This window comes from Pseudorca crassidens, chromosome 7, assembly GCF_039906515.1.
Source record: "Pseudorca crassidens isolate mPseCra1 chromosome 7, mPseCra1.hap1, whole genome shotgun sequence".
In the NCBI taxonomy this organism is placed as follows: domain Eukaryota; kingdom Metazoa; phylum Chordata; class Mammalia; order Artiodactyla; family Delphinidae; genus Pseudorca; species Pseudorca crassidens.
Genome location: NC_090302.1, coordinates 68,833,252 through 68,858,267, shown reverse-complemented (window position 1 = coordinate 68,858,267; position 25,016 = coordinate 68,833,252). Strand labels below are relative to the sequence as shown.

Genomic DNA, 25,016 nt, shown 5'->3' with positions numbered 1-25,016 from the left:
TCCTTTTGATTAAAGGATAAATTACTTATTTTCACATGCAAAAAAATTTTTTTAAATCTCCCAACTTTTAAAGAAAAATCCCTGCCAAAATCCACAATTTTCATATCCTCTATGATTTGTTTAATTATATATTTATACCAAGTATAATATCAAAGATCTGGAAGCACATTCCATAATGGTTAAGAGCTCAGACTCTGCAGAATGTACAACTTTGAATCCTGTCTGGCAATTATTTGCTGTGTAATCTTGGCAAAGTTACTTTGCCTCTCTGTTTCCCAGTCTTCTCATCTGTAAAGTGGGGATGATCAGAATGATACCTCAGGGGGTTGGTGAGAGGAGTATATTAGGTAACAGAGTTAAGCACTCAATGAAAGTTTGCTCTTATTGTTATCATTTAGATTTGATGAAATTAAAGCTACTTCTCTTGGATTCTTTGGAAACGAAATTGATGTTCTGATCTAGGAGTTATACTTGCCTTAAAAGTTAGGGAGAGATGAGTATACCACTGACAGAAAAAGGGATGTGTTTTCTAGGTAAACACTGGGTACCAGGCTTTGCCCTCACCATCTTAGTGTTGGGCCCTTCCTTTAAGGTCTATGGAGCCCAAGAAAGTGGGAAGGTGCTCGTGAGATGCATGTTTCTCTTCCACTGTGTTTTCTTACAATTGCTAAGAGGAGGCTGTACCAAAACAGCTTATTCTGGGGAGGCACTGGAACTGAGGGAACAGCAGGTCAAATTTAGAGTTTGAAACTGGGAATGAGACTGGGACTCAGGGCAGAGATCCACAGAGGATTGATTCTGTTGGGAAGAGGCCAGAAGCCAGTGAGGAGGGCAGGACTGAGCAATCTGGTGACTAGAGGAAAGAGGACTGCATAACTGGTACGAAGAAATGTTGCCACTTAAGACTGTAAGATGCAGATCTCCCCAGAAATGGTAAGGTGGGGAGATAGGAGACCCTGGCTGGCAATCAAAACAAATGTTACTCTTCAACAACATAAATGCCAGGGCAAAGAAGAGGGTCAGGAAGCCAGTCATCAGATTAGCTGAGGTCAGGTGTTGAGTACATACTCAACAACTCGTGTGGGGCAGTGTGTAGTTTCCAAGCAGTCTAGAGTGCCAACAAAAAGGACCTGACGACAATGGCCAATCTGTCTTCTGCTTCTGCTCCTAGGTTAAATGCTGAACCCATGGTCTCAACAACAGGTGAGAGCAGGTAAATATTTGTGAGACATTTCACCGCACCCCAGCCCTGTGTGGCTAAGAGTGCAAGTGAAACCAGTTAGGGATAATCAGTGGTTAGAGCCAGACTGAACTGTACTAGATGTTACTCGGCTTCTTTTGAGGGTCTACACGTGTATATCTAAAAATGAAATGAAAATAAATTCTTGGCGTAACAACACACACACCATGAAAAAGTTTAAAACCTAAGTTGACTATGTACCCAAATTAAACAAATATAGCTAATTCTAAGTGTTTCATTATGGTTTAAAGGAAATCTACAGAAATGGGTCTTTTGGGCTTCCAGGTCTTTTCTCAACACTTCATTTATCCGAATGGCTTGGGTCATGCCCAGGTCCCTTTCTCTTTTGATCTGTTGTCTTTTCCTGATCTGTTTCTGTTGCTTCTTTTACCATACCCTATGTGAACACAGTCCTGTGAAGTTTTACTGTCCTTGTAGCTATTCATGTTGCCAGAGCCTACCTTACCCATTGCAATTAGCCACCTGTCCAGCCTTTGTTTATGACTGCAACTGGGCTTTGCTGTCCCTGATGGCACTTTCTCATATGTTCATTGCATTTGTCTTATTTTATTCATCTTCACAAGAAGATGAAATTTTTTATTGCTGTGTCTTTCAGACTGCAGCACAGGGGTCTGAGCATCTTTTATCCAGAGTTGGGCTGGAATCAATAGACAAAAAGCAGAATATTAGAAGCAATGAGCATGTCTTGAAGGAGAACAGTGTTAAAGCCAGAATAAGCCATCAAAAACCAGGTCTCCAACACAGTGAGCAAGGTGAAGAGCTGGAACCCATCTTGGATATAGAGCAATCACAGGAACTGATGTGTGGCTTGACAATGAAAATAACAAAGAAACGGGTCACCTCTTTTGGTTCCCTACCATATGCCAGGTATTTTCCATCCTATGAGGAGGTATTTTTATCATTCCTTTATAGATGAGGAAATGAAGTTCCAAAAATGTTCTATGACTTAGCTAAGATGTGATGGAGCCATACTCAGGTCCATCTGATTCCAAGCTCACTATTCCCCTCCAATTCCACATTACCATGGATGGACAAGAGGTACAGAGAAGGAGACAAACATGGAAGAATGCATGTAGTATAGTTCAGGCACACTTGGAGGATTTTTTTTGCCATACTTCCTTCATGGAAATGCTAAGTACACTTTAAGAAGGAATATCAGATTGCACAGTCAAGATGTCCAAGAAGTGGTTAGATGAGAGAAGTGTCTGTATGAAAGCTGACTAGGAGCCAAGAAGTAAGGGAGCCCAGAACAGCTATGCTAGGATCTTGGGACTGGAGGCTGGATATCAAAGACCCTTAAATCAGACCCTTTGTGTCATTTTGGCCTAAATCAATCTTGGTAATCCCGTTTCCCCTTGCCTGGGATGGATAATTCTATTATCCTCCCTTAGGGATGAATGTGTGACCTAGTTTTGCCCAATGAAAACTTAAGAGCAGTCTGCTGGAGTGGGGACTTCTGGGAAAGATTTTCCTGCCTGATAAAACTTTGAGAAAACCTTCCTGCTTGGAACACTGTCATATAAGTATGTGACATTCGGCTATGGCAGCCATCTTGTGACCATGAAGGAACCACAGAGAAGCAAAAACATTCTATAAAATAACAATATCTGACCTTGGTATAGCCTTTGTATATTGTTAATAATTTGGAAAGTACTCTTATATACCTCATCTCATTTAATGCTTAAATAATCCTGTGAGCTGGTTATTTTGTGTTCTCTGGAAGGATCTAAAAGCTGTGGATTCAACCAAAGTGACAGCCGGGTGATAGAAATAAAGTTATCCAATATTTCCAGGTGGTTTTCTAACTAATCCTATATGGTTTAGTTTCGGAAACAGTTTCCAATGTTGCCTATAATGAGCTCCTGAAAGAGGCTTTTGACTTCAGACCCATGGGATGTTGCAAGGAAAATCAATTAACAGTTTAAAGCACAGGTTGGTGTCTTGCTCAGAAATGGATATTGGAATGGTTAAAGGCAAAAACAGGTAAAACTCTAAAAAGTACACAAGCACTTGTTGACACAATTTAGGGACAAATTACTGAGGAAATGCCAAAGGCTCAATACTGCTTCATAAACTAGTTGGGAGTGCAGACCTTGGGAATCATTTATCATAGAGATTTGATTATCATTCATTTGGAGAAATTTCACCATAGCGTTTCAAGGCAAATTCATAATGGCTTTAAATCACAGGTGCCCATATCTCTACCTTCTAAGTACAAATAATTTCATCCTGTTAAGTCTTAAATTAAAAGAAAAGTACTATTTGATTATATATAATCAAACGCTATAGAGTGGCATTGACCTATAAACAGTAGCACTTATAAATAAAGCAGAATACGGGGGAAATATATTTATTCAGTGCTTATCATGTACCACGTATATATTACATAATCTAGCTGACTCTCCCAACATCCTTATGAGATAAGATTATCAGTAATCTATGAAAGTGAGTACATCACAGACTCAATGAAATCACTTTTCAATGTGCAATAGACCAGAATATCATCCTGAATTATTAGACTCTGTGTACGGAAACAAAACATGCAAATCATTCAGTTAATTCAATTTTTACAATTGAGTCAAATGACCTTGTTTCATTCCTTGACCAAAAAACCCTACTTGCTGAGTAACTAATTAAAAAAAAAAAAGAAAAAAACACTTTTAATTATTAAGAGGTTGTACAGCCACAGCATTTGAAAGGATCTCAAACAAGCTGGTTAAATGGATTTGGTTTGGGGGCATCTGATGTAATTATCCTCCTACTTCAGACTTGATGAGAGCAGTTTACATAAGTTACCTTATTAAATTATCCCAAAATCCTATGAGGTATGAATTATTCATATTTTACAAATGAGAAAATAAGTTCAGAAATGTTAGCATGATGCCAAGATTGCAGAGTAAGACAATGGCAAAGGCAGGACCCCAGTCTAATGTGTCTTTTGCTCCAAAGCCCATGTCTATCTACTACTTTTCGTGGTAATCACTACACAACTGTATTTTTAACAGATGATAGGAAGAAATTCCTTTGAATTTTAAACCACAAAATGAACTGCTTCACTAAATGTAGGGTCTGTTAGACAATTTTTCTTAAATGAGAATTTTATGTATTTCCTATTTTTCTCCTTTAGGGAGTCACAGAAGGAGCAAAGGAGAAAGCTTTGCTGTTATTTCCAAGAGATTCTACATGAATCATGCCATGGCTGTGTGTCTACTACATGAACACATGGGTAGCATCATTTTGATAAAGTCCAGCTCTCAAGTCCAATTTCTATGCTCTGGAATGACTCGACTGACCAGCAATAGAAAGGCCCAGTGTCTACCACCCTCCTCTCAGCCTTGCAAAATCAAGCTTAGTGTCATTGTTTAAATAGGCAGGTATGGGCAGGCACAGTTCTTAGTCAAGTTGGATGTTAATTTTAATAAAAATAAAGTGAGTTGGTGGGCATTGGATTAGGACTTGAGTTTGAGTCTTGCCCTGCCTCTTAATGACTAAAACTGCGGCAAGTTACTCCATTTCTCTGAGCCTCAGTTCTATTATCTAGACATGTTTCTTAAACCATATTTCTTAAATTTCCAATCCATTTGAGGAAGAATACTGATGTAAAATTCATTGAAATTAATTACCAGGAAAATAAAAAGCATAGACATAAAATATACGCTCTTTTTAGATGATTAGATTTAACAGTCAAAAAATTACTCTAATTGTTAAAAGTCTCTAGACACCTGCTGTCAGTGTCTCATCTCACTGTGGACTGGAAAGAAAGAGCTCACTGCCTGCCACCCAGTCCAGGAACTGCATTTTGAATAGCACGGATCTTTGAAACTAAGGCTAAAAATATCTTTAATCATTGGAGGGTGGTTGTTAAAATTCAATGCATAATGTATGTGAAATGCTTAGAAAAGTGCCTGGCACTTACAAAACATAAGGAAATTCCACTTTCTTCAATAAAATTAAACGCAGAACCTCTAAGGAAACAGCACCAGGTAGAGAATCTCCCAGGGAAAGTGAGTGAGGTAAGCCCCTGACTGAAGGCACTTGACCTTGTCCCCCAACTTCACCTTCCCATCGAGGTTTTCTTCTTGTTCTTTCTCTTGCTCTCACTCCCAACTCTAGCTCTGTCTATTCTCTTCCTGTTGCCACCATGATATTGGTCTCATGTGGGATGAAATTTGTTCCCATGCAGAGTCAGAAACTACATACAAGGAATATAAACAGCCCAGTTTACAAAGTATAAAGTTCTGGTCCCAACTCAACTTGTCTATTTGGTTCCATAAGCCCTTTGGCATAGAGGTTCTTGAGCCAGATTTGTGACCACCCAGCTCTATTCTTCATTCTTTTTTTTTTTTTTTTGCGGTACGTGGGCCTCTCACTGTTGTGGCCTCTCCTGTTGCGGAGCACAGGCTCCGGACGCGCAGGCTCAGCGGCCATGGCTCACGGGCCCAGCCGCTCCACAGCATGTGGGATCTTCCCAGACCGGGGCACGAACCCGGGTCCCCTGCATCCGCAGGCGGACTCTCAACCACTGCGCCACCAGGGAAGCCCTATTCTTTCATTCTTATTTGTCTCTGGGAAGTCACTTAAGAGCTCTGGGCTTCAGTTTCCTCCTGTATAAAATGGGGGAAAAAGTAATACCTATCTGATAGGATTGTTATAAAGATTAAATGAGCTAATATATATCAAGGGCTGAGTATAGCACCTGGGACATAATAAGCAACCTGCTCAGTAAGAGTCAGCTGCCATCATCATCATCATCATCATCATGGTCACATGGAAACACCTGGGTCCATCAATTCTCACCTGGTCAATACCTGCACAGCTAAAGTCATTCTGAATGGACCGTAGAGAAACACCCTCCTAGACAAAAGCTCCTGCCTAAGAGAGATCCTATCATAACACCCACCTGACTATAATCCTTAATCTTAATTTCCACCTGGAGAGAGACTCCTTTTCCCTGAGCAAATGGTGCAAAAATGATCTCATCTTTTAAGTGAGACCCCTTCCGCTACTTACCTGGATGTGGCTCATTCACACAGGGCTACAGTCAACCTTAACACAAGTCCCTACTGTCACTTGCACATAACACGCAACACAATTACAATGTGTTTTGATATCCAGAAACCATTTCCTCACTGTACGTTTTCTATCGATTATCTAGTGCCACAATAATACTACATAACAAACCACTGCAAACCACACAATAAACATGTATTACTCATGCATCTGGGAGGTGTGCTCAGAAGCTTTGCTGATCTTGGCTCAGCTAAGCAGTTCTTTTGGTCTTGGACTTGCTTATATGTTCACGGATTGCCTGGGTGTTGACTAATCTAGATTGTCTCAGCTGGGGTGACTGGCATGACTTCACTCTGTTCTGTGTGTCTCTCATCCTCCATCAGGCTAACACAGACATGTTCTCATGGCGATGGCAGGGTACAAGAACAAGTGGAAACTCAAGCACCTTTTGGGTTTCTGCTTGCATCACATTTGTTAACATTCCATCGGCCAAAGCAAGTCACAAGGCTGAGCTCAGAATAGGAGTGGGACAGCAAGTGTTGTAAAGTTACATGGCAACAGGCATGGGTAGTGTGCTCATTAAATGTTAATTCTGACTTCTATTTCCTTATATTCCTATCCAATTAGATCAGGAAAACCACTTGCCGACTCATATTACCAAATCAGGACCTTATGTCAAGCCAAGATTTTATTGAATATACACTCTAGGATTTGGTTTATTTGTTTGTTTTAGTGGAATCTATATGGTACTTTTCCTTTTCTTTCTTTTCCCCACTAGGAAGAAAAGTAGCAAAAGAAAACAGATTCATTTTTAATAATGGATATCTGAACATTTCATGTCATAATCCCCAGGATGACTTATAACTCCTGCTGGGACCAGTCTCCATCCCGTGGTATTATGTTAGTCTCAACAAATGAATTTAACACACAAGGAATAATACTCAAATAGCTACTTATTAGAGCTGAATGCTTTTCTCATAAAACTTGCAAAATACAAAATGAGCTTTCCTACTGAAGGTAGACTCTAGGGAGATTTCCTATGTTAGGAATTTGATATTTTCCTCTCAAATAAAAAAAAAATACTGCATTTTTCCTTTCTGAGAGTGTTTCCTAACTAAGTGGAGAAATTACTATTCCATTTCTTGAGGGGGAAAATGATTTTCATATGCACGAAACTTCCCAGGTAACATCTTGGTCAAAGGGAAATATGAAGTCACTCCTCCAGTCAATGACTTTGTGGGAGGGTTCCTGGAACGCATCAGTGATTTCAGAAAGGGTCCCCTTCCACTTTAAGATCAAAATCAGAACTTCCTCTGCCCCCCTGCACAAGGAGCTACTTGAGCATATACATGATTGTGCACGGAGGGAGGGTGAGGCAATGAGAGAGGGTAAGGTCCTTGTCCAAACTCTAGTTTGCAGGTGCTTTTGGTCCCTTTGTTATATACAAGGTCAGCTGGATAATTCACCATAAAGACGTGTGAAGGAAGTCACCAGCAGTGTGTAATGGTGGGGTCACGGTGTGGCGTAGAGTCCCTCCCAGTCCTCCCCATATTTATGCCACTGACCTCATACTTCTGTACAAAACCTGGACTCTGGGGTCAGACAGCAAAGGGTTAGTATTTTAACTAGGCCCTTTATAAGCTCTTTGACAATGAAAATTTGAAACGATTTCCATGAGTTTGAGGCTACTCATATGTAAAATAAAAATTTTTTCTTATACCTACAGTGATACCTGACATACAGAAAGTCACTAAATACCAATTTCCTATATCCCCACTTCATCTCCCACCATCCTCCCACCACCACCACCACCAGCACTCCATCTTCTAACTTTCTCCCCTGCCCCTTCTTGGTCCTTTATTCTCACCTCAGCCTCAAGCCTCACAGCCACTGCTTACCCCAGAGAGAGAGAGAGCCAGAGACAGACTAAAAGTAGCTAAATCTTGTTTGCAGAAATGTTCAGCTTCAAATTCATTTCTGCAGAAAAGCAGTAATGCACTTGAAGAGAAGAGATGCCAGGAAAAAAAAGAGGGAGCATGGGGTTTGGTCCTGAGGAGAAGGGGAAATGTAGAATGTTTATAGTGTTTCACTGGCATGAGACCCAGGCTTTCAGGGAGAGAGGGAGACTGAAATTACTTTGATTTTCATGGAAATTATCATTTGACTTTGATCTTGACAGAATGTCACTGAGTCAAATTCTGAAATTTAGGTTTGGAGGGAGAGATTTGGGGGAGGGAGTGCAGGCTGCGAGAAAGAATAGATGAAAAAAAGTAGATTTCATTCTGGGAAAAGTAGTTGTGTGTGTGTGTGTGTGTGTGTGTGTGCACGCGCGTGTGTGTTGAGAGCAATGGGGGTGGCGGATGCAGAAACAGGGAATTCCCTTTTCTCCCCTGCCTTAAGAAATTCAGGTTTAAAACAGAAGTCGTAGAGAAGCTGAAAGAAGACTGTTCTTAATTCTCTCAGTTCCATGCTAGTTATAAACATTGGAGAGAAAATGGGATTGCAGACTGTCTGGTAACACAGGCACTGTAAACCTTTTATTATCATATTTTTGGCTTCTGGGGTATGATTTTAACACCATCTTTTAAGATGTTGCTCACTTAAAGCAATTGTGTTTAATTTTAAATTAAGTAAAAAACCTAACGGAAGTATTCTTCCCTTCAATTAATTTTCCATTTAAGCATATGATTTCCTTGCTGAAGAAACTCATGCCCTGAAAGTAATGCATAGATTAAGTATTTTCACACTTAAAGAGATCTATTAATTATGTAAAATAATATTAAAATAAAAAGCAGTGCATTGTAGAGACAGGTATTCCTGCAAATATTCTGGTCCTGGCTGGTCACAACTGGCTGTGTGATCCTGGCTTAAGTTGTTAACTTCTGAGCCATAACTCCTTCATATGGATTATGTAAGTGTAAAGGTCCTTTTAGCTCTAAAAACTTTATCACAGTTAGTCTTAAGGTGAATACAACACCTTAAGGTTAATATGAAATAAGTCCACCCACTTCTTAGATTCTGCAGATCTTAATTCTATAAGCAAATTAACTTCTCCAAACTCCAATTTCCTAATCTATAAAATGGAAATTATAATAGTGTCTATCCTATTAGGCTTGTTGTGAGGTTTGCATGAGAAAATGTTTGCAAAGAGCTTAGCATAATGACTGGCACTTAGGAAGTGCTCCAAGAATGTAGGTTTAAAAAGAAAAGAACAAGAGAAGCCGCTGTGCTTCAGAGTCAAATCGTTCTCTGTGATTCTATTTTGGGCACTGTGGGCTCCCCAGTGTTTAGATGAACAATGTTAAAGAAGAGTTAGCAAAAGGTTATGGTGATGATGATAACTGCACCTAACCAGGTGCTATTCAAAATGCTTTTATCTGTGTTAACACATTTAATCCTCATACCAACCCTATGAGACAGATAAAATTACTATTTTATAGATGAGGAATATGAGACACAGAGAGGTTAAGTGACTTGCCCAATGCCACACTAGTAAAGATCATCCTCTACTTTCTTTAGTGAGGCTGGAAACTGACACTGACCCTGAGGTATCTGAAAACAACAACAAAAACAGAAAATTAATTCTTTGTTAGCCTCTTTGGTTTTTTAAGGATGCTCATAAAGTTAGATAATTAAATGATGCATAATCCTGAATCATCCCCAAAAGTTCCCTGCCTGTATCTAGCAGTTTCTTCCCACCTGGTGCTAATGAACATGCAAAAGAAGATCAACATTTGTCTAATGACGTTAACTAATGCTGCCCCCTGCATGGTGATTATGAGTGGAGCTGTGCTGTGGCTTCAGCAAGCAGGTGGTGGGAGTTCTTAATGAAGATTGCATACAGATTATAGCATTCTGGTATATTTTAGGATGAAATTCACCAAGGGTTCAAAACCTTTTCCAATTTGCTCACTCATCTCACCGCTAATAGGAGGGCTTGATGTAAGGAACTAGAAGCATGGGAAGAACTAAATATAAATCACATTAGAGCTACCCCCACAGTAGAGAAACCACTCAGAATGCTAATGAATAAAGCTTCTGTGATGCTCTTCATGAAAGGAACTGACAGGAAGCAAAATATGGACTCAGAAGACCAATTCTGACTAAAGAGCACTGGCATAGATGAGACTTTCTTTCTACTGGGGAATGAGAAGTCTGCTAAGAATTAAGAACTATATACACCTATGTGTAAGAGAACAAGTGAACTTGAAGGATTGGATGTGGTTAAGAGAGAGAAAGGAAACGGTGAATTGCTTTCTATACTGAGAGGAGAAATTTATTCATGCTAATGCTGGGAGGTGAACTATTGAAAAACGGTTCAATAACAGTGAACAACTTATGATTTATTCCCGGGAAACAGAATGGAGAGAAAAAAAATTCTCATTCTCCTTTGCTTTGTACACTTCATAAGGTCATGCTAAATGAACGTGTTCATTTTTTTCACCTATAGTTGCAGTAAGTATATTCAAATATAATTAAATGTATATTTGCTAAACGTGAAAACAAGACAAGTAGAAAAGCTCAGAAACCTACCTCATCATTTTCTGAACAATTTTCCACGGTTAAGAAGGAAAATTTGCTTTGTAGTAATTGTAAAAGCCATAAGACTTTTGTTTGTAGTCATTTCTGTTCATTTTTAATTTCTTCTACTAATTCAATTGCTTGAGAGGAAAGAATTTGTATTCAAAATCCCAAATTCTCAGCAATTGCATTCAGACACTACCATTTTGTTAGTCGGCATATCCACTTTTTTGTTTGGATTTCAAAGTCTGTTTTTAACCATAGACCAATATTTTCCTGTGTTTATTTTTCCCTATAAACATTCAACTTGTATTTCTCATTTCCCAAAAGGACAATGAGTTCAATGGTGACATGTTTATTAGTAAGGATGGGCTTAGCTGTGTGCAAATTAAGCCCAACTGCCCTAGAAGAATATTGAAAGTATCTCAGGGTTGACTGTATTATTTTTTCTGTTTATGATTTGAATTTCTTTTAATGACAAATACTAATTTCTGGTAGTTTGATCTTATCTAAGAGACATCAGTGGCTCTAAGTTTGCTGAAGTGCTCTTTGTATTCATACTTACTCATCATTGAACAAGGCTGCCTTTTCATTGGAAGCAAAAAGATTTAATTTATACACCATTATTATATGCTCACATATATTATTATGGGCATGCACACACAGGGGTCCAAATCTATCCTTAATTATTCATGCTAGCAGAGACAATACAGAGCTATACACAATCCAAAACCCTTAAATATTTTAGTTTAGAATGTCCTGTTTGACTTCCATTTGGAGATGGAAAATTTACCAAAGTGATATATGAAATAAGTATTGATATTAGGCACCTGCTGTACAGAGAATTCTAAGTACCAGGGGACATTACAGGGTATAAAAGGAATACCTGGCAAGTGATTTGCTGAGAGATCAATCAAAAGGAGGGATAAACTACACAGTTGTGATGCTCTCTAGAGAGAGCAGGACAATAATGGATCAACTCATACGAAGTAATTGCCAGACTAAAATTCTGGTGATGAGGCAGTGAAATACAGAGCAAGCTTCTTGGGTTAAATTCATCTTTACTCCAAAGCTGAAGGGCATAATGGCTATAGTTTTCAAGAATGGAAAAGCCTTTCAGATCCCCAGAAAATTACAGAGAAGAAAGGCCAAGTGAAGTCACTGCTTTCTGGCTCCAGGATAGGTTGTGTTAAGTGACTTGTCCGGCGTACAGTGTGTCAACGGCAGAAGGGAGCTTAAAATTCCTGTTCTCTGAACCCTCACTCAGTGAAGGGATAGGGTCCTGGTCTTCTGTAATTGGATTAAATTCAATTTATCCACAGAACAGTTTTAATAGCTACTATGACTATGGCCACATAAGATACAGCAGGTTAAATCAGTTTCATCAATTCCATTGACTTGAGTAACTGGGGTTTAAAACTACAGCCACACACCAAGCCAGCCAATGTTCCAGTCACATTAAAAACTCATTCCTCATCACATATGCCTCACATGTTTTTTCAGAGCTGCCATACAGCTAGAATGCACTAGTATAATAGTACCAGTTGTTAAAATATTAAAACATTTCTGTTCCAATTGGTAAATAGCCACATCTCTGATAGATCCTCCAAATGCCTTAACCACAAGAGCCACCCAGACTTCTCAGATAGTCTCCATAATCCAGTAATTGAAGGGGACACAATCAGGGCCCTTGAGGACCCTGCTTCATTCTGATTGGTCAGTGCTGGAGCCAGAGTTTGTTCTGATTGGTCAGTAGCAATGGCATGCCAGTGGTTAAGTATTACTCCTACTGTTCCCTTCCATGTTTTTGTTCATGCTATTCCCTCTGCTTCGAATGCTTTTTTTCATTTCACCTGTTCATATTTTCTCTCATGTCTGTCACAGGGAACTGGACTACACAATTGTGGGAGGTGGTAGAGCAGTATCTGTAAGGCTCTTGTCTCCATATCTGAGGCTGGTGCTCCAGGCAGTCAGGAAGGCTGGCATCCCAGAAACAAAGAAGGGCTGAAGCCTTGTCTGGTCTTGCTTTTCACTTTGGTGATGGAAGTGTCCTTCAGAAGCAAAAGCTCTTTATCACAGAGCTAAACATACACTCTGAACCCAGAAGTCAGAAAAGCCGAAGGAAGGCGCAAGGGAAGGTAGAGAAATTGCAGGCCTGGCTGCTGCTTCACACTAACAAGGTGAGTTAGCAGATTAGCATCAACATGTGTGCACCACAAATTGGCTGCTGCTTCCCTTCTGCCTGCGGCAAGAATCTCCTTTGTGGCCCACTCTAAACAGAAATGTAGAAGAAAAGGAATTCTGGGAAATGTAGTCAGCCTAGACAAGGTGACTCATTACAAAGCCATCACACCTTAGTATGAAGGCTTAAGTGCCATCCCCTCCCTTTCATCCCTCTCTCATCTGGCCAGGCTGGAAGTTCTCATTTCCTCCTCTGAGTTCCCAAAGCCCTCAAAACAAAACCACATGGTGGCATTTAGCATGCAGCTCACCTTTTAATTTTTAGTCTGCTTATTTCCACCACTGGACTGTAATCTCCTTCAAGTTAGGATCTGAAGGTCGTTACACTGCCTAACACATGGTGAACAATTCATAAAAGTTCATGGAATGAATGAGGGAATTGTTGAATGAATAATGAACTGCCTGATGGAACACAGAGATGCTGTGAAGTGGGATTCAAGGGTAGTGCAGTCACTATTACTATACAACAAATCATCTCCAAAGCTTAGCAACTTGAAAAAACAGTTATTATTTCACAGGTTCTGAGAGCCCTGAATCTGGGAGCACCTGTGTGAATCGTTCTGGCTCAGGGTCTCTGGTGAAGTCACAAACTATTGGCTGGGGCTGTAGTCTTTGAAGGGGCTGCAGGATCAGCTTCCAACCTCACTCACATGAGTATTGGTGGGAGGCTTCACCTCTTCATCACATGCACCTTTCCATGGGGCACAACATGGCAGCTGGCTTCTCCCAGAGCAAGGAATCCAGAAGAGAGGGAGGCAATACCACACTGCTTCCTATGACCTAATCTCTGAGTCGTACACTGTTTTCCACCTTTTCCTCTTAGTTAGAAGTGAGTCACTAGGTCTAGCCCAACAGGAGGAGGGGATTACACAGAGCATGAATCCCATGAGGCTGCCTCACAGGTGGGAAGGAGTACGGCTTTGGGCAGGGGCCATGCCACAGAGTTCCTTAACTGACCTCAGAAGAATTCAACTCACTTCCCACTACTTAGTGTGTACAGTCATGTTCTTTTCTCTCTTTTTCTTTAATTCTTTTTTTTTTTTTTGGTGTGTGCAGTCTGCTCACTGAAAATAAGCCTTTAATGTCAAGCCAAAGATTGGATTTTGTAGAAATACTTAAGAAGAACAAGGAGAGGGAATCCAATTTGGAACTAACCTTTCTTTACTAAAATGATTTCCACTGCTGCAGCCAAGTTTGTTTTGGCCTCTAGAAAATACTGGTGAACAAAGTTAACAGCAATTCCAATTTCACACATATACATACACATGTGCACATGCACACACACAATCCTGAGTTTGTATCATCAGAATAGATATTGTAACCTAGCCTGGGGAGTTCAGGCTAGCCTTAAGTGGTTGGACAGTAATAACAGATATATTTGTTCAACAGCTAATATAGCCAATAATAGTTTATTGAGCACATACTAAGCACCAGGTGCTGTGCTAAGGGTTTTCCATGTGTTATCACATTTAATTCTTAAACAATCCTATGGGGTAGGTACTACTATTTCTCCCATTTTTTTACAGATGAGTAAACTGAAGCTTAGAGGAATTACATGACTTAGAGAGAAGCTTAAAGAAATTACTTACGTAAACTCACACAGCTAGCTGGTGCCAGGACGAGCACTCTACATTCTTAAATGCATCAGTACATGGCTGTCACCGTCCTTCTGGGAGACAAGCTACGTGCTAGGGTGGACGCCTATATTCATTGCTCATTCTTCTCTATAACCCTTTGAAGTAGGTATCATTATCCCCCTTTTATGGATGAGAAACAAAAGCTCAAAAGAAGATGTTGCTTGCTTTAGCCCGCACAGTTAATATAATAGCAGCCCAGGATTCAATCCCCACAACTGTCTGAATCAAAGGTCCATGCTCCTTCTACCACCTCTATTGTTTTCTAGCTCAGGGGTTTTCAAACTGCAGATCATAATCTATTAGTGTATAGTGAAGTCAAGTAAGTGTGTCCCAACCAGCATGTAAAACACTGGAGTAGAATAGAATGTAAGAGAAGGAAAGGAAAGAGAAGAAAAGTGAACAGAAAAAATTAGTATGCATCGCACATAGTGATGGTAAGCACTGCTTAAAGTTTTATTTCAGTTATGTATATAGGTATGTGTGACTGTGTGTGTGTGCACACGCACGTGTGTGTGTATGTGTTAGAATTTAAAATGCATTTCTTACTTTGGTTGCCATCAGAAGCATTTGAAAGCCTCTGCCCTAGCCATTCCATCTGTTCTTAAGGTCACTGCCAACAGTGCTCAGGTATTAATGATACCTTACCTTCATTGTACACACTTTCTTCTGGCTCTAACCACTTAAACAAATGTGGTTATAAAGATCCAATTCCTAGTGCCCTTTCTACTAAAATAATTACAGAAACCCATATGCAACTTACTAGCTGTGTGACTTTTGCCAAGTTACTTACCCTGTCTAAAGGCAGCCTCCCTGAATTTTACTTTCTCCATGTTTAAAGTACCATAATTATGTGCTCACTTATGCTGCAAGGATTGACTGAGATCATGTGAACGTCTCAAGCACACATGTGCCCAACACAACCATTAAATAAGTACCAGCTATTATTAAATTATCTACAGACGGTCCCTGACAACTTACAATGGTTCGACTTTATGATGGTGGGAAAGCAACATGCATTCAGTAGAAACTATACTTGGAACTTTCAAGTTTAATCTTTTCCCTGGGGTAGCGATATGCAGTACAATACTCTTGTGATGCTGGGCAGTGGCAGTGCCACAGCTCCCAGTCAGCCACGCCATCACGAGGATGAACAACCCAAACACAACCATTCTGTACCCATACAACAATTCTGGTTTTCACTTTCAGTACAGTATCCAGTAAATTACATGAGACATTCAACACTTTATTAATAGGCTTTGTGAGAGATGATTTTGCCCAACGGTAGGCTAATATAAGTGTTCTGAGCAGGTTTAAGGTAGGCTAGGCTAAGCTCTGATGTTCGGTACGTTAGGTGTATTAAGTGAATTTTCGGGGACTTAACGGTATTTTCAACTTACGATGAGTTTCTTGGGACGTAATCCCATTGTAAGTGGAGAAAGACCTGTACGGAGACTGGAGGAGTCTTAATTGAGGGTCTCACGTTCAAGGAAATAAAAGAATGAGGAGGGAAATGTGCTCTTTTCTAGCTTTGAACCCTCCAACCCCATGAAAACATAAATTAACCTAAGTAGGTCTGCAATCTTTTGGTTTATTCATCAAACACTTATTGAATGCCTACTATGTGCCAGAGACTGGACTAATCTACAATGACATAGTAAGAGTTTTTAGGGTGAGGCCCAAGTTTATAGATGCTTCCTAAAGTTGGGGTTTATTAGAAGAGCAGAGTGACAAATCACCCTGGCACCTTACTTTATGATTTTGGACAAGAGTGATCATTGCTTAACTCTTACACATAAGCTCTATCAAATGGACTTCAGTGATAATAGCCTCATTTTTTTTCAAGCCATGTCCACCTGGCATCGACACTGAATCTGAGGTCCTCACTTTCCATTTTTATAGCTTGGTTCCTTCTCTCCACACGCCACAATTGGGAGGATTAATTTTCTTTGTACATTGTCTTTTCTTCTCTCCAATTCCCAGGTCCCTCTTTTTCTTTTCCACCCCTGCCGTCCATCACTGACTCTCCTGTGTTCTGCCGATTACCTCTAGCCCTGAGCTAAGGGACCCACCTCTTTTTTCCTATACACATTTCTAATGAGAGGTGGATTAGCAAGAATCAAAGTGTGTACTGCAGAGCAGAATAAAGAAAAAAGAATGAAAAGAACTGAGGACAGTCTCAGAGACCTCTGGGACAACATTAAACGTACCAACATTCGAATTATAGGGGTTCCAGAAGAAGAAGAGAAAAAGAAAGGGACTGAGAAAATATTTGAAGAGATTATAGGTGAAAACTTCCCTAATATGGGAAAGGAAATAGTTAATCAAGTCCAGGAAGCACAGAGAGTCCCATACAGGATAAATCCAAGGAGAAATACGCCAAGACACATATTAATCAAACTGTCAAAAATTAAATACAAAGAAAACATATTAAAAGCAGCAAGGGAAAAACAACAAATAACACACAAGGGAATCCCCATAAGGTTAACAGCTGATCTTTCAGCAGAAACTTTGCAAGCCAGAAGGGAGTGGCAGGACATATTGAAAGTGTTGAAGGAGAAAAACCTGCAACCAAGATTACTCTACCCAGCAAGGATCTCATTCAGATTTGATGGAGAAATTAAAACCTTTAGAGACAAGCAAAAGCTGAGAGAGTTCAGCACCACCAAACCAGCTCTACAACAACTGCTAAAGGAACTTCTCTAGGCAAGAAACACAAAAGAAGGAAAAGACCTACAATAACAAACCCAAAACAATTTAGAAAATGGGAATGGGAACACACATATCGATAATTACCTTAAATGTAAATGGACTAAATGCTCCCACCAAAAGACACAGATTGGCTGAATGGATACAAAAACAAGACCCATATATTTGCTGTCTACAAGAGACCCACTTCAGACCTAGAGACACATACAGACTGAAAGTAAGGGGATGGAAAAAGGTATTTCATGCAAATGGAAACCAAAAGAAAGCTGGAGTAGCAATTCTCATATCAGACAAAATAGACTTTAAAACAAAGACTATTAGAAGAGACAAAGAAGGACACTACATAATGATCAAGGGATCGATCCAAGAGGAAGATATAACAATTGTAAATATTTATGCACCCAACATAGGTGCACCTCAATACATAAGGCAAATACTGACAACCATAAAAGGGGAAATCGACAGTAACACATTCATAGTAGGGGACTTTAACACCCCACTTTCACCAATGGACAGATCATCCAAAATGAAAATAAATAAGGAAACACAAGCTTTAAATGATACATTAAATGAGATGGAGTTAATTGATATTTATAGGACATTCCATCCAAAAACAACAGAATACACATTTTTCTCAAGTGCTCATGGAACATTCTCCAGGATAGATCATATCTTGGGTCACAAATCAAGCCTTGGTAAATTTAAGAAAATTGAAATTGTATCAAGTATCTTTTCCGACCACAACGCTATGAGACTCGATATCAATCACAGGAGAAGATCTGTAAAAAATACAAACACATGGAGGCTAAACAATACACTACTTAATAACGAAGTGATCACTGAAGAAATCAAAGGGGAAATCAAAAAATACCTAGAAACAAATGACAATGGAGACACGACGACTCAAAATCTATGGGATGCAGCAAAAGCAGTTCTAAGAGGGAAGTTTATAGCAATACAATCTTACCTTAAGAAACAGGAAACATCTCGAATAAACAACCTAACCTTGCACCTAAAGCAATTAGAGAAAGAAGAACAAAAAAACCCCAAAGTTAGCAGGAGGAAAGAAATCATAAAAATCAGATCAGAAATAAATGAAAAAGAAATGAAGGAAACGATAGCAAAGATCAATAAAACTAAAAGCTGGTTCTTTGAAAGGATAAACAAAATTGATAAACCATTAGCCAGACTCATCAAGAAAAAAAGGGAGAAGACTCAAATCAATAGAATTAGAAATGAAAAAGGAGAAGTAACGACTGACACTGCAGAAATACAAAAGATCATGAGAGATTACTACAAGCAACTCTATGCCAATAAAATGGACAACCTGGAAGAAATGGACAAATTCTTAGAAAGGCACAACCTGCCAAGACTGAATCAGGAAGAAATAGAAAATATGAACAGACCAATCACAAGCACTGAAATTGAAACTGTGATTAAAAATCTTCCAACAAGCAAAAGCCCAGGACCAGATGGCTTCACAGGCGAATTCTATCAAACATTTAGAGAAGAGCTATCACCTATCCTTCTCAGACTCTTCCAAAATATAGCAGAGGGAGGAACACTCCCCAACTCATTCTACGAGGCCACCATCACCCTGATACCAAAACCAGACAAGGATGTCACAAAGAAAGAAAACTATAGGCCAATATCACTGATGAACATAGATGCAAAGATCCTCAACAAAATACTAGCAAACAGAATCCAACAGCACATTAAACGGATCATACACCATGATCAAGTGGGGTTTATTCCAGGAATGCAAGGATTCTTCAATATACGCAAATCAATCAACGTGATACACCATATTAACAAATTGAAGGAGAAAAACCATATGATCATCTCAATAGATGCAGAGAAAGCTTTTGACAAAATTCAACACCCATTTATGATAAAAACCCTGCAGAAAGTAGGCATAGAGGGAACTTTCCTCAACATAATAAAGGCCATATATGACAAACCCACAGCCAACATCGTCCTCAATGGTGAAAAACTGAAAGCATTTCCACTAAGATCAGGAACAAGACAAGGTTGCCCACTCTCACCACTCTTATTCAACATAGTTTTGGAAGTTTTAGCCACAGCAATCAGAGAAGAAAAGGAAATAAAAGGAATCCAAATCGGAAAAGAAGAAGTAAAGCTGTCACTGTTTGCAGATGACATGATACTATACATACAGAACCCTAAAGATGCTACCAGAAAACTACTAGAGCTAATCAATGAATTTGGTAAAGTAGCAGGATACAAAATTAATGCACAGAAATCTCTGGCATTCCTATACACTAAGGATGAAAAATCTGAAAGTGAAATCAAGAAAACACTCCCATTTACCACTGTAACAAAAAGAATAAAATACCTAGGAATAAACCTACCTAAGGAGACAAAAGACCTGTATGCAGAAAATTATAAGACACTGATGAAAGAAATTAAAAATGATACAAATAGATGGAGAGATATACCATGTTCTTGGATTGGAAGAATCAACATTGTGAAAATGACTCTACTACCCAAAGCAATCTACAGATTCAATGCAATCCCTATGAAACTACCACTGGCATTTTTCACAGAACTAGAACAAAAAATCTCACAATTTGTATGGAAACACAAAAGACCCCGAATAGCCAAAGCAATTTTGAGAACGAAAAATGGAGCTGGAGGAATCAGGCTTCCTGACTTCAGACTATACTACAAAGCTACAGTAATCAAGACAGTATGGTACTGGCACAAAAACAGAAATATAGATCAATGGAACAGGATAGAAAGCCCAGAGATAAACCCACGCACATATGGTCACCTTATCTTTGACAAAGGAGGCAGAAATGTACAGTGGAGAAAGGACAGCCTATTCAATAAATGGTGCTGGGAAAACTGGACAGCTACATGTAAAAGTATGAGATTAGATCACTCCCTAACACCATACACAAAAATAAGCTCAAAATGGATTAAAGACCTAAATGTAAGGCCAGAAACTATCAAACTCTTAGAGGAAAACATAGGGAGAACACTCTATGACATAAATCACAGCAAGATCCTTTTTGACCCACCTCCTAGAGAAATGGAAATAAAAACAAAAGTAAACAAGTGGGACCTAATGAAACTTAAAAGCTTTTGCGCAGCAAAGGAAACCATAAACAAGACCAAAAGACAACCCTCAGAATGGGAGAAAATATTTGCAAATGAAGCAACTGACAAAGGATTAATCTCCAAAATTTATAAGCAGTTCATGCAGCTTAATAACAAAAGAACAAACAACCCAATCCAAAAATGGGCAGAAGACCTAAATAGACATTTCTCCAAAGAAGATATACAGAGTGCCAACAAACACATGAAAGAATGCTCAACATCACTAATCATTAGAGAAATGCAAATCAAAACTACAATGAGATATCATCTCACACCAGTCAGAATGGCCATCATCAAAAAATCTAGAAACAATAAATGCTGGAGAGGGTGTGGAGAAAAGGGAACCCTCTTACACTGTTGGTGGGAATGTAAATTGATACAGCCACTGTGGAGAACAGTATGGAGGTTCCTTAAAAAGCTACAAATAGAACTACCATATGACCCAGCAATCCCACTACTGGGCATATACCCTGAGAAAACCATAATTCAAAAATAGACATGTACCACAATGTTCATTGCAGCTCTATTTACAATAGCCCAGAGATGGAAACAACCTAAGTGTCCATCATCGGATGAATGGATAAAGAAGATGTGGCACATATATACAATGGAGTATTACTCAGCCATAAAAAGAGACGAAATTGAGCTATTTGTAATGAGGTGGATAGACCTAGAGTCTGTCATACAGAGTGAAGTAAGTCAGAAAGAGAGAGACAAATACCGTATGCTAACACATATATATGGAATTTAAGAAAAAAATAATGTCATGAAAAACCTAGGGGTGAAACAGGAATAAAGACACAGACTTACTAGAGAATGGACTTGAGGCTATGGGGAGGGGGAAGGGTAAACGGTGACAAAGCAATAAAGAGGCATGGGCATGTATACACTACCAAACGTAAGGTAGATAGCTAGTGGGAAGCAGCCGCATAGCACAGGGAGATCAGCTCGGTGCTGTGTGACCGCCTGGAGGGGTGGGATAGGGAGGGTGGGAGGGAGGGTGACGCAAGCGGGAAGAGATATGGGAACATATGTATATATATAACTGATTCATTTTGTTGTGAAGCTGAAACTAACATACCATTGTAAAGCAATTATGCTCCAATAAAGATGTTTAAAAATAAATAAATAAATAAAATAAAGTGCATGGAGGTAGTTTACTATTTTCCTAAAAAAAAAAAAAAAAAGAATCAAAGTGTGGTTCTTAGGAGGAAAAGCCACAGTATCCCAGGACAATGGTTTCTAATTCTTTACCACACATCTTTGCTTTGGGGGGCAGGGAGCTTGCCAAAGGAAAATTGCCTTTCCGTACCTAAGGTGTGTGCGTACAACTTAACACTCCTTCCCAAAGGGTCAGGTCCAAAAGCAGGGCCTCAGAAATGTTGGTTGACTTTAATTGAACATAAAAATGATGACATTTTAGCCTGGATTTACTATTAAAATCATAAGCAGTTATTTTTACATTTGTGTGCCCCTTAAAACTTAAAAAAATATTTTCACACACATTCTTTTACTTCACACACTTACACTTACACTGTCTCATAAAACCAATGAGAACAAGGACTGTTTGATGTAATAAGAACCCTGTGAAGTAGAAAGAGCAGGTATTTTATCCTCATTTTCTAAGACAAGGAAACTGAGATACTGTGTTTTACCCAATGTCACTTAGCTCTTCAAGAGCAAAGTTAATGGCGGAGTCTGAGCCTCGTGGCAGCCAGCACTTGTCGATCAGTGCCCGAGGCCTGAACACGTTTTGTGGCCAGCACACCATGGCTTGGTTCCAACTGCACCACATCCAACAGACATGGGTCTTTGAAGCCTTCTAGCTCTGGAACTCAGGCCATAGGCAGCCCCATAGTGGCAGAGAAACAGAACCTCTGGATAAACTCTTCCAGGGAAGCTTTACTAATCTGGGTGGCTGGACAATGTCCCTCATGAATATTTGTCAGCATGATTGTCACATTATTTCACTGTGGTCATAGGGACTCAGCTCCAGAATTCTGCAGTTAAAGCACCTGGATCCCAGTCTTTCAATGGCTTTGAGAGAACTCCAAAGGCCTGCCCTTGAGCCTAGTGGGCCTCTAGGCAAGATGTCCCTCCCCACCAGGATGTACTGTCAGTTATTCAGCCATGACAATGCCCTCAAGGGCCCTACACCATGTTACCTCTTCCTTCAGTTATGGGCAGCATCCCCTGGAAGCCAGTGATTCCAGACACAAGTAGCAGAACCTTGCCAAAGTAGACTAAGGAGACGCCAGTATGCACACCACCTGCCATGACCCTATAGCACTGACAATGTGGACAAGTGGTAAAGGCTAGAACTACCCATGTTATCATGAATTCTCTGATCACAAAGCAGACCCAGGAGAGCATTCACTGTTTTGAACAACATGCAGGGCTGAGAGGTGCCGGCTGCACACCCCACAAGGGCTTTCCCACCGAGGGAGATCAAGTACATTCAAGTGGTAAAAGCATGCCACAAACTAAAGCTACACAGTGGAGAGACAACAAAAAAAGAGAGGCAGCCTGCATCGACCCAGCCCACCCTAGCAGCACCCCTCACTCTTTCTCTAAGCGGAAACCCAGGGGCTGTTACACTACTGTTCTTCCACAGCTTTACCTGGCCCAAGCCCAGTGCCATGGATTCTGTAAGTGGGTATAAGGAGAGAAACTCAGATAAATGGAGCTTCTTTGAGCCAAGACCACTCCAGAAGTCTGACTCAAGTTTTGCCACCAGGCCTACAAAGAAGCCCAGAAGCCCTCTCCAATAGAGCTGATCCAGATCGAGGCCATCTGAATGGCTGAGGATCCAGCAACATTCAAGCCACCCAAGATGGACACCCCAGTGATAGAAGGGAAGAAAAAATGACTGCAGATCCATAATCTCAAACTTGAATGTGCTCATGCCTACTGAGTTCTAGAGCTCTTTCTATTCCAGGGACTCTGGGTAGAGGGTGTCTTGTTCCCTTTTACCTTACCATAGGAAAGGTTTTGTATTTTGAGGTTTAAGTTGTTAAACTGAAGGTAGAGCTGGAGATATATTCGGCTTTTGAGAAACACTAGTGCAAAGCTTGTCTTTATTGTATGGAAGAAGCCATTCTATACTGCTTTAATTTACAGTCAGACTAAATCATTAACCAGTGATGTATGAGAGAACTCATTACCTATTTTTATATCATTCACCCTAAACAAACACTTTGATTATTGCTTATTAGGTAAATATTTGTGTTGTTCCAAAACCCAGGCTCCTCAGTTCCATTACCACTGGCAATGTCCCTAAAAAGCATTGGCAAATAGTGGAGTAGAGATATTGACTGACTAGTTTAGACAACTTTGGCCCTCTTGACCCTGTGCTGGTACTGTGTGCTCTGGTCTTGTCAGTTAGGGGCACCTAAGATCTGATTGAGATCTGGGTACAATTAAAAATCAGACTTGGCAGGCATTTCTTTGCTGAAACTGGACTCTTTCTGCCCTTTTAGTCGACCTAATGGATCCCTTTTCCGGCAGCCAGTTTTATTGTAGTACCTCTTGGGCCAGTGCTGTTAGAAGGATGCTTTTTTGTGTGTGTCACACAGAGCAAGCACTTGTCTTATATATTCTTTTTTGCACTTTAAAATGAGATTAATTTAATTCCAATTTGGTTAAAAACCTTGTAAGGGAGAAGATTCAGTGTACTGGTTTGGAATGGATAAAAGGATGCTAAACTTTTTAAAACTAAAGAAGATGGTAACTACAGTCAGATTATAGTTTTGAGGTTCATGTGAAATTAGTGTCACCCTATTTTGTTTGGCCCAGGGGATTGAAACTCTTTTTTTTCTGGATGATGGAAGAAATTAAGATTTTTCTATATGAAGGCATTTTTTTCCCCAAAATGAGCCTCATACATTTTATACATATATATATACACCTTACTAAGGAAAGGAAATAAGAAAATTGCTTTCTGTTTCTCACTGTATCTCATTGTTAAGACTATGTCCTTGTTAAGACTCCCTGTCTTAAACATTGTCTTAAATGCCTATAGTTTGAATAGCATCTTGCCCTCATAAGCAACTGACCTTTTCATAGAGACCCTAGAGTCTAAAATTCAGAAAAATTAATTTATGTATTCTGTTATGCTTGTATCTCTTACTTGTTCTGATAATAAAATCCTTACTGTTTTCTAAAAAAAAAAGGGAAGAGAAACTGAGACTTTCTTCTCATATTTCAGCTCTTTATTTATTCATTCTACCACGTTTTCTACAAGCTAACAATATTTATTGTTGAAACTTCACATCACTCCAACACGATTATCATCTTCGTATAACAGATGAACTTTTTATCTTTAAATCTAAGACACCATTAACTATAAAGACATATAATATATCACTCCACAGAAAACAATGCAGTCAATTAAACTATGCTTAATCATGGGACAAATCCTTATTTCAGAGATAACAAAATGTGGAGCTGTATGTGTCTTAGAATTGGTGAAAGGGAATAACTGAGTTACTTACACTTCAGTTTGCTAATTTATAATA

The 25,016-nt window shown here is 39.5% G+C and overlaps 1 pseudogene; it reads left to right on the top strand.

Annotated features, from left to right (window-relative positions):
- Positions 1 to 22,532: 22,532 nt before the first annotated feature.
- LOC137227067 (putative monooxygenase p33MONOX pseudogene) lies at positions 22,533 to 23,420 on the top strand (annotated as a pseudogene).
- The last annotated feature ends 1,596 nt before the right edge of the window (positions 23,421 to 25,016 follow it).